Here is an 11,999-nt window from a genome sequence, read left to right on the forward strand (position 1 = left end):
ATAAGGAATTATAACTCTCACATTTTGTGGGGCCTCTGAATATAGAACAACGACTAAATGTCAAGTCTTACTTCACTGCTCAGAAAAATAAAGGGGAAAAAATACCACAGGGAGTGCACTATTTTGTGATTATTTCTATCTAGCACTCTTTTAAGAGATAAAATCTGAGTATTTGGAAGTGGGACAAGAACAGGAGAGGAAGGGTGTAAGAATAAGGAGTACCAGTATGACTTTGCTGTCTCCAATTGTTCTGTTATTTTGAATATATCAAGGTCAACACCTTGCAGTCTCCTGCTTACGTTTATTTCAAACAGTATCTCATGCCTCAAGACTAATCTACACAGAGAGTATATATTCCAGACAGTTCATTTTCCCTTGTCACTGTTTTGTCATGAACCATTTCTGCAAAACATTATCTCCTATAATGACAACAAGGACACCATCTATCTTCAGCTTTGATGTTTGATCGGCTTTATAGCATTCTCTTGACTTTCCATCATAGAGTATGCAGTGATTTCAATGTCAAGGAGATGTTTCCAGATTTTGCTTCACAATTTGCCACCAAAGGATCACACAAATGTTTTAAATTACTTTAAAACATTTAATAACCTGATCCAGCATTGCTGACATCAAAATTCAATCATGTTTCCTAAGATATTTTGCCTTTCCTCCTGACCCCAATCCTAGCTTTTCCTGTCTTAAAGTCAGTCCATCCCAGTGAAGATATCCCAGACCACAATTTCCTAAATGCCAGTTACTAATACAATATTTACAGGAGTTAACTGTAATTCATAAGGAGGGATAACTATAAAATAATGTCCAGGAAACAGGGTCTGCTCTTTTCTTCAATCCTCCTATGAAAAGACCCATTATATTATTTGCTTTTAATTTAATTTGCTTCTTTTGCTTTAACTCAGTTGGTTAAAAATATTAAATCCATTGCTGAACCTCTGGGAAAGGTATGGTGAACTGTAGACAACTCTTGATATCAATTATTGAAATGCACAAAATGACATTAAATATTATAACACTGGAAATATTAAAGGAGATATTTCAAGAATGAAGCAGGGATTAGTAACTACAATATCAATGCTGTCAGTAATTATATCTAGTTCTGTGGATAGAGTAGAGCATGTCTAAAAGATGTTAATGATGGAATAATAAATGCAGAACAAATTTTATTTGACCAGACAGAGAAAATGTCAAAAATGGAACTAGAAATGACAGGCCAAGAGAATGATTTCAAAAAGAACACTTTACTGGAAGTACAAAGAAAACTGGCTAAAGTTTTAAAAGTGAAAAGAGAAATACAAATGATAAACCAGAATGATCTGGAAAGCGCTTTAATATTGAATGTGCAAAAGAAGCTTGTTAATGCTTTGGAGAAATCTGTGCAAATAGATTAGAATTCAAAAGAAATCAAATCTTATGGGAATATTTAATTCAATTAAAGATTAAGACTATGAGATGTAAAATAAAGCAATATAAAGTTGGTTTATTTGATCAAGGTTAAAATACAACCTTTTTAAAAGTTCTGGCAACACTTTGTGGTCTTTTTGCTGACACCAGGATTGAAAGATGATATTTTATCAATTGGTTTATACATAAGGGAAGGGAGAGGGGATGAAGAGATATTTATTTAACCTCATCGGGTGAAGAGTTATTAAATTTGTTTATATTTGCTATGATGAAATACACACACACACACACACACACAAAATCATTTTTTCTTCTTTCTTTCCATTGTCTTTTCTTTCTCTAAATTTACTATTATAATTAAAGGTCGTAATAAAATTATTTTAAAAGTAAATTTTAAGTCCACTGCATTCTAAATTCTCATCAAATCAAGATGACCAGTTACAATGATCTTCATATCTCCTCCATAGTAATGAGACATTGTTTTACTTCATTTACCTTAGCTGGGTCTTCTACTTGGTAGATCTAAGTTTTGAAAGTCTTAATATTGGGCAATCTGTAAGTGAATTTATGCTGTTAGACCTAGTGAGAATTCTTTCTGCAAGACAACAAGAGACAACAAGAGACTCAGCTATACTGTTAAAACCTACTTAACTTTATTGTGGCATTAACCAGCACAAGTAAATTAGTATTCAAATATCCAAAATAACCCAAAGTAAATTGACAATGTCAGGATAGTTAAGAAAAGTACATACAGACCAAAAAAAATTAGCTAAAAGATCATGTTAAACCAAAATATACTAAAGTATACTCAGGCTATTGAACAAATTGGTGTATCCTGCAAGGGTGATCTATTATCCGATTTCTGACTCCCTAGTTCTCCACATATCTTTTCGTTACTGTATTCTTATATATCTAACTTATCTGTATTTTGTCTTGTTATATATTTACGTTATGTTATTGATAAGGTCTTATGACTATTCAATTAAATAAACAATACAATATAAAGTAAAAATTGCTTATATGGTTATTGATATGATTGTTGTATCCTGTTTTGCTAATCAGGTTGTCAGCATTCCAAAGAAACTTCCCCATTTCAATTCAGCACTCAGAGACAAAGTCCATTCAAGTAGGAATTTATTAAAGAAGTCATGTTGGCACATCTGGGAAAACCCAAATCTGAGACTTCCGAGTTTTCCTTTCCCCAAGTGAAAATCAAAGATCCATCCCCGGCACCGATCAGTCCATCACATGGCCCAATCAAACATCGTTCTATCTGAAGCCAAACCTTCACCCACTCCCATCTAGGTGCAGGCTGACATGTCCTTGACTTGTGAGAAGAATGTTGTTGAGTCTAATCTACTACTCACTAAGAATTCCCCCTCCCAAATTCCCAGACACTAACTGTGGCAGCCTTGAAGCTTCTAAGAAAATATAGGGCAAATTTTTAAAAATGTGGCTTTCATGGCTGACACAGGTATGGCGTAATTAGACCATTTCAAAATTCAGCTTTAAAACTGGCAATATCAAAGAATATGTTCAATAGTTCCTACCTGTCCTGAGTTGCAAAGACATACTCTTAATGAGTATGGGATCTTTTTGTATCTTCCAGCTAGACCTGTTGAGAGCATTGCATGGGACTAAGATTAAAAAGAGCATTGCATGAGACTAAGGTTAAAAACCCTTCTCTGATTTGGGATATTAAACAGTGTAAGATATATAGCTGTACCAGAGTGTATCTCCTGCTGTCTGACATGGGAAACTGAGTGATATTACTGACATCCATTTGAGTTAAGAACATCCATGTGCTGTATTAATAGTAAAGCCTTGGAACAAGAGTCCCCAAACTTGGCAACTTTAAGACTTGTGGACTTCAACTCCCAGAATTCCTCAGCCAGCTGGCTGAGGAATTCTGGGAGTTGAAGTCCACAAGTCTTAAAGTTGCCAAGTTTGGAGGCTTATGCCTTGGAGTAACCCTGGTGGCACAGTGGTTAGAATGCAATATTGCAGGCTAATTCTGTCCACAGTCTGAAGTTTAATCCTGATGGAGCTCAAAGTTGATTCAGTCTTTCATCTTTCCGAGGTCAGTAAAATGAGGGCCCAGATTGTTGGGGGTAATATGCTAACATGCCACCCAAAGAGTGTCTCAAGAGTGCTTTTTTAAAAGGAACTGGACTCTTTTTCCTTGAGGAAGACGATAACAGATAATCAGAGTTGGAAGGGACTTTGTAGGTCATCTAGTCCAGCCCCTAGGCCAAGCAGGAGACCTTATACCATTTCTGACAAATGGCAGTCCAATCTCTTCTTGAAAGTCTCAAGTGTTTCACTTCTCATCCAAGAAGCTTCCTCAGTTGTGACTGGATGGTGAGGGGATGGAAGGGTTGTATTTCTTTGCAGTCATCTGGTCATTAGCATTTTCTCTGAGAGCCTCTGAGGCCACCTTATCAGAGTGCAAATGGTTGTAGAATCTTCTTGAAAGAAGCTGATGAAGCTCCTTGGATGAGAAGCAAAATTTCTTCTTCTTCCTCAAGGAAAAACAGTCCAGAGACAACCATGAACTATGAAAATCTCCATAGACATTCACTCAGAGAACGCTGTAAAAACACTATGGAGTGATACATCAGTCTAAGTGCTATTGTTATTGGTAAAACTATTCTAGGTTACTGTGAATTGGTGGTGCTGAAGAAAAAAAACTTCAGCCCTATTTCTGGAGCAAGATGGTATCCTTCCCAGAAAACTATTGTTCTTAAAAGAACACTGTGGCTCTCATTGGATGTGTGCTAGCTTCCATATGAAAATGCAGCATCCTGGCTTGTGGGGAAGCCAAACCATCTCTAACTATGCTTAATAGAAGGATGTCTGCAAAACATGATAAAGTGACATTAGCAGGTTGTTACCCAGATTGTGAATGCTCCAACACTGGAAGTTTTTAAAAATAAGTTGGATAATCATTTGTCTGAAGTGGTGTAGGGTTTCCTGTCTAAGCAGGGGTTGGACTAGAAGACCTCCAAGGTCCCTTGCAACTCTGTTGTTCTATTCTATTCTATTGCATATGTGAACTCTACATGAGCAGAGAAAGACAGAATATAAGTGATTAAAAAAAATCACACTATGAGATTGAAAGCAATAAAAAACCTACCGTTTTTCTTCGTTCTCTCACTCATTCATTCATTACCACGTTCATACATCCAACATTATAATCTGAATGTTGAACATTAATCCAGAAATTACACACACAACACTCTTTCCAAGCTTTTTGAAAAAGAATCTATGGATAGAAGATGAAGACACAAGAAACCTTTTCTCCGTTTATTGCTGTTGAGCTCACATATGTGTCAAAAAATGCCAGACTGAGCTATATTTTGGAGAAATGTATCATGCACACAGCATCTTTATGCCCTGTTTTACTCCTTGAAGAATAATTGCTTCTAAAATAGGAAATAATTAGCAACCATCATCCACGTTCAAAAACAAATGAGGAATAATTAGCTTAAACATCTATCCAAGTTCAAAAACTTTGTAAGTTTATTTTTAACACATATAGAGACAGGCAAGAGACATGTTATAAAGAGAAAAATGACTCCATCTTATTACATATAACTCTAACAGTTTGAACTTAGACAGGAAGACAGAGAGTGGGATTAAAATTTTCCAAATAACAAGTGAAAGGAAACACAGTGGAAATTCCAGGGCATGGCATTGATACAAATTGTGGGCTGTGAGGAAAAATAAATGTATGCCACTAACAAGAGCACAAACATGCCTTGATAAACATTTATAGAGGATATAAGTCCTCATGAGCTTGCCTCCATTTCATCCCTAATGTCATCTCCCTGGCCAATGGAGGTACCCTAAACTGCTGTTCTAGTTTTTAAAATAGTGTTCTTCCCCTTATCCTGATGTAATTCATATCATGCAACATGCAGAATACAAAATAGAAGAGTTGGCGGGACCTGGGAGGTCTTCTACTCCAACCTTCAGCTGAAGCCATTCATTGCCTGTCCTGCCATTCCCTTGAGAACATGACCAGTTTAGGGGACATGGAAACTGGAATGACAAGAGTTCCTTCCCTTCTTTAGTCTGAGTGGCAGGTCACCAGCACAGAAGAAAGACGTGGGGAGAAATAGAAACAGAGGATCCAAAGCACCTCACAACCCTCCCAGTTTATCGATAAGTTGTCACTTTGGCTATTTCTGGACATGAGTGTTAACAGTCTTCTGGAAAACCACTTAATTGTGCTCAAAAGTAGCCTGGCACAAATTGGTAAAGTAAAGAAAAGATGCAGGACAGAACAGGACATGTAACAGAAGATTCTATCTAGTTTCGCCCGGCACCAGCAATACTCAGAAACTTGAAAAGCAGCTAAATCCCAGCTAAATGGGCACCCACCCATAATCTCCCAAGCACATCCATCACAGAGGCGTGACAGGGATTGTTGGCTGTTTTTCCTGCTGTCAGGTAATGCTACGCAGGAGGAAAAAGCAGCCAGGAAAGTCCACCTGCGCTGTCCAGAGAGTTTATAGTTAATTGGGAATTGGGATCCATTTGCTTTCTCCCATTCTCCAGCCTCATCACTCATGCAGAATGGAGCTCACTTATGAAGGCATACTTTTCTGCCAACAAAAGGCATGAATATGAATGCAGCCATGGGGAAGAGCCCCTCAAGTGGAAACAACAGAATGTGCATAATTATCATTATAATTGCCAGAAAGGATGACCAAAAATAACCCCCACTCCATGTCAATATGGACACAATGAGTTTCAAAAATTATTGTGGGCATAGTTCAACTACTTAAGAGATTGAGTTTTTCTTCTGTCAGCAAAGTCGGTTAGGAGTGAATTAAGAAGAGCAAATAGCCTGAATCAATCCAAATAAATGGAAATAATTTTTCGACGATTCCTCTGACTATCATCAGTGCAAACACTCACTAGGTAAGTATGCATATGGGACATACGAACCTGCTTCCCAGTAAACTGATGCAGCTCTATCCAATAGGAAAATGGTAATTGATCTATATCCCATCTTTATTATTTGTATAAATAATTCAAGGTGGTTATTTATTTAGCATATGAAGAGAACATGACAGAGGAGAAGTAGACATATATACACAGCCTATATAATTATAAGTAAAATGTCTATGAGGGTATAGCAGTGGCCTCATAACTGAATGTCCAATTCTGCCATTCGGGCGATCGCCTCTGCAATTGCTTCATAGATCTAGGGAACAATCTTGCACAATATTTTTAATAGTTTCAGGGGTGGGCTGCTGGGGCCTTGCAGGGGTTCAGGAGAGCCCCTAGCTAAGGTTCTGTGCAGTTCAGAGAACCCCCAAATCTCCTCCTGGCTGGCCTCACCCACCCCGCCCCGCCCCTCCCAGAAGTCCCCACATGGCCCGTTTTGGATGCAGGTAAGTGCAGGGCAAACACGAAGACTCAGGGAGGGTGAAAAATGGGCCTCCCAGAAGTTTGAGAAAACCAGAAATGGGCCATTTCCAGGTTCCAGAGAGCCTCCGGAGCCCGGGAAGGCTGTTTTCGCCCTCCCTGAGGCTCGAGGAAAGCCTCCGGAGCCCAGGGAGGGCAAAAACACACACACCCTGCTATTGTGCAGGAGGCCAGTTAGGCCACGCCCACCATGGCCATGCCCACCAGCAACCGGGCAGAGAATCCCTTGCTAAAAATGTTGAAGCACACCCCTGAATAGTTTGCACATTAGCACCACAACCGCAACAAGGGGAATCTTTCCATCTTGACTGAAATAGGGCAGAGGCCCTTCTTCCAGTATCACACCTAATTCTTTTCAATTTCGATCAAGCAAAGAGAGGCAAGTCAAAACAGGTCGTTTGGTAGAGGGATCACTAATGATCAGGCCACAAGACCTTTCCCCTCTCCAGGCATTCTTGGGGTTAAACTGGTAGATGTTGAATGAATAGCTGTTTTTCAAGCTGGCCTAGGGATTTCAATCTTGTGATGGGCCATGCATTGTCCTGGTGAATAGGGAGAGCCTTGTTGTTCAGCATCCTTGACTGTACCCAAATGAGAACTTGGGGTGGTATGATATTGCTATGTACTGGTAACCAGTGCACAGGACTGGGATGCAATGTGCCAAAGATGATACTCATTGTCTGGCAGAGTTGGATATTGACCATTTGGGTGTGGGCACTGTTAAGCCATATGTTGGCACAATATTCAGTTGTGGAATAAAGCAAAGCCAAGGGCAGCAATAGTCACCCAGGTCTGTAACATTCCTTAAGCTACATGTGGGTCCCTGGGTGGTGCTAAATGGGAGAGAATGACTAGATGCAGCAGTACTGCCCTTACGGCCATCACAAACAGAAGTGCACAAAATCAAATTCAAAGTGGTGAACACACACAATACTCCTGCCTCCTATTTTCCCTACCACAACAACCATGTGAAGTGAGTTATGCTGAGAGTGAGTGAGTGATTGGCTGAAAACCACCCAGTCAACTCTCATGCCTAAGGTGGGACTAGAACTCACATCTTGTGGCTTCTAGCCTGTTGCCTTAACCACTTAGACCAGGGGTCTTCAAACTTGACAGCTTTAAGACTTGTGGACTTCAACTCCCAGAATTCCTCCTCCAGTCATGTTGGCTCAGGAATTCTGGGAGTTGAAGTCCACAAGTCTTAAACTTGCCAAGTTTGAAGACCTTTACACTAGATCAAACTAGCTCTTATGATTACAAGACTGCAAACTTGCACTTAAGATTGCAAGACTATTACGATAGGTCATTATCCTGGCTTTCAAGACAAGAGTAGAAAACTTAAGCTTCTTAACTAGTTCCATATAGCCTTTGGAGTAATTTCAAATCCTTCCTTCCAAAGGAATCAGGCCACTCTTCTGATAAGTGTTCTTGTCTTTTCTTGCAGCTTGGAATAAAAAACAAATGGTGGAAACATAGTTCTACCCACTACGTTGCACTCAACAGATCTTCCCTCAGCTAAAGGGAGTCAAAGAGGGATTGTTCACCTCTTTTATAAGAGATTAACTCTTTTCTTTTGCATTCTGTATAAAGTGATTCCATGGCATTCCTATCCCAAGATCCTTGACGTTCAGCTTTTTAAATAATCTCCCAGCAGGATGCTCCCAAGCTTGAAAACTTGCCCTGACTTCAAATTCATGATTTGTTCCTTTTCCCAATGAACAGCGATCGCCAACTGACCTCCCCTTGTTTAATGTATTGAGTGCCTCTTTGAAGATTTCTTCTCACAGTTGCTGATTAAAACGTCAGCTCACCAAAGTACACTGCAAAATGATCAGTTCGGCTTCAGGCCTATGCACCCTTTGGTTCTTCATGGGAGACAAAAGGAAGAAAGCTAGGAAGAACAGGCAAGGGTGAGGAAAGAGATTTTTCACTTACTGGAACTCTTGGCTAAATGGCAAAGAATCCCCTAGTATGTAAATGTGTAATTCTTTAACCAACAGAATCCACAGTATGCCCTCTCTGCCTGCCTGGGTGGGATTGGTTGATGGGATGAGGTGGTTCCTTGAGTAACCCAAATCTGTGGGGCCAGGCTTCAAAAGCGATAAGCAATACCTTGAATTGGATCTGGAAGCAAATTGGCACCCAGTGTAGCTTGCATAGCAAAGATGTTACATGAGGAAACCTAGGGGTGCCCAGAACTATTCATGCCATTACATTCTGCACCAGTTGTAGCTCCTGGATAGCCTCCCATAGAGTGCATTGCAGTAGTCCCTCCAGGAGATGGGCATGAATGATTAAAAGGACAGCTTCTCAAATCAGGAAGGGGCATACCTGAAGTTGAAGTAAGGCCTTCCAAGTCATAACTGCCCCCTGCTCCTCAAGCAGGAGTCATGAGTCCAAGAGGACTCCTTAGATTACGGTACCAGTTTCATCTGGGGCGATGCAACCCATCCAAGACCAAAGGTCAAGATACATTTGCTTTCATATGCAAAGTAGCCAAGAGGCTGCTGGCTATGATTCCATACAAGATCCCATCAAAAACAGACAAATGTGTTCAAGGCAATGTAAAAGAAAAATAAAGCTTTCAATCAGCAGGAGGAAAACACATTCCATGTAGAATTTGTGATGGGAGGGCAGTGAGTAAATGTGAGAAATACATTTCCTCAGTTCCTGCCTTCAAATAATTGCTGTCTTGCTCCAGAGACAGCAATCAGCCTTTATGAACAAGCCCCAGCAAGGGATGGAGATTACAGTGGCTAAGATTTAAGCTAAGAACTAACAGTTCTCAAGCCAGTGCTAGTAGCTGTATTAATCCCTTGACAGCTGCTCAGAGTCAAGTTTGGGTCATACTGTGTAAAGTGCATGTTCATTTATGGAAACGTTGGGAAGAAAATTTAAAACTACAGGTCTGAACCCCTCTGAATAGAAGAGGCACATTCACATTGGATGTGGGCAATCCTCGGTCTCATTTGGCATCACTCTTGCCTGAGCTAAAGGTTCTAATAAAGAGAAGATCCTACTTCTGAGGCTACTACTATCCAATAGCCGAGTTAAGACATGTAAAATCAGGAGGGTCCTAGTCAGTGGTGGGATTCCAAAAAATTTACTACCGGTTATGTGGGCGTGGTTTAGTGGGTGTGGTGTGGCTTGGTGGGCGTGGTGTGGCTTGGTGGATGTGGCAGGGGAAGGATACTGTAAAATCTCCATTCCCACTCCATCCAGGGGAAGGATACTGCAAAATCCCATTCCCTCCCCACCCCACTAACCTACTTTCCAGTTCCGTTCTCCTGTGCAGGGCAACAAAAGAAGACCCAGCCGACCATCTGGGACTTGGGAGGCAGAGAATAGATGGGGTGGAGCCAGTCAGAGGTGGTATTTTCTGGTTCTCTGAATTACTCAAAATTTCCACTACTTGTTCTCCAGAACTGGTCAGAACCTGCTGAATACCACCTCTGGTCCTAGTCAGCAATAGTATAATAGGTTGCTTTTGGTTATATCGACACCCCCAGGGTATCAAAAATGCAAAATATGGCCATGCTATCAAAGCATGAAGCAGATACCCCGCAAAACTCATTCTAAATCATACACAAAATAGTACAGCATGTCCTGTTTGGCCAGGATTGGCTAGAGATCAAGGCACAAGATCAAAAAGTCTTGTCAAATAATTTAAGATATATTATCAAGAAACATTCTCCGGTTGTCGTAACTTTCATTCTTAAGTAATCTATTCTATTATGTATACAGATTCGTTTTTGTGCAAGAAATGCACATCTATGCTGCCACCTTGTGTAAATGTGGGGTCCAAGCAAGACGAAGCAATGCACTGAAATAACTTCAAAGCTGAATTAGTTGTCAAAAACAAAACCAGAACCTGGGACATCTATCAAACACTTACCTAAACACTTTTTTACTTGCGCCTTCTCTGTAGAGAATTGTTATAATGTTTGTTTATAATGCATGTAAGTCTTGTCACAATGTCCTAAAAAAATAATATCACTCTATACAGCACTTGTAGGACCAATAAGATTTTGAACATTGTATTTAAAATGCTATTGTTACTCAAAAACATTGTTACTCATACCTTTCTTTAGATGAGAAAGAGAGTCACAGAATGAGACTGAAAGATTTCAAGGTCTGCTATTCAAAATATTTATTTAAGGGTGTACATTTTTTTAATGCATCCCAATTCCTGACAGCTACTATAACTATTACAACTATTAAAATTCAGTTCTGGTTATTACTTAATGGGAATTAGCCATTACCTCCTACTATTTTCCAGAAAGCATGACAAGCTTTGCATATAAATTTAATAAATAAATAAAACTTGATAAGGCAGGCAGTTGAGTCTTCCTTAGGCATTATCAACGGAATAGCATTTATCAGAACTATAGACACAAAACCCTATACCCTGTCACAGACTTTCTTGCACCCGCAATATGTGTTGCCTGAAGCACCCATCTCTCTCTCTACTTTATCACAGCAGGTTAACCTGCCACCCTTGAAATATTCAAATTGTCAATTGAGAATGTAGGGTTAACCTGGCAGCTCATAACTGAATAATGAATTCATTCATATAATGAATTATTATATGAATAATATAAAAGCATGCAACTGAATTTTAGTTTTATATTACTCATTCATTGCAGTAGCCTGAATCTGTTGTTGAACTGAAATGTTATAAGAAATAAAATATTTGAGTACTCCAGCAACTTTGCACATTCAGAACAGTGGTGGTATTCAATGTTTTTTATTACCAGTTCTGTAGGCGTGGCTTGTTGGGCATGGCAGGGGAAAGATACTGCAAAATCCCATTCCTTCTCCACCCCACTAACCTGCTTTCCAGCTCCATTCCCTGTGCAGGGCAACCAAAAAAGACCCAGCCAATCAGCTGGGACTCAATGGGAAGCAGAGAAGAGATGGGGTTGGCGGGGCCAGTCAGAGGCGGGATTTGCTGGTTCTACTCAAAATTTCTGCTACCGGTTCTTCAGAACCTGTCAGAACCGGCTGAAAACCACCTATGATTCAGAACTGAAAAATCAAGCAAATTAACTTGTTTAATTTTGATCCTATTACCATGTTTCTCCAACAATACGACCTCCCCCAATAGGAAGACCCAGCATGTTTTCTAGACATAAAATGAA

The sequence above is a fragment of the Pseudonaja textilis genome, chromosome 8, assembly GCF_049901715.1.
Source record: "Pseudonaja textilis isolate UNSWEBS1 chromosome 8, rPseTex1.2, whole genome shotgun sequence".
NCBI classification, from domain to species: Eukaryota; Metazoa; Chordata; class Lepidosauria; order Squamata; family Elapidae; genus Pseudonaja; species Pseudonaja textilis.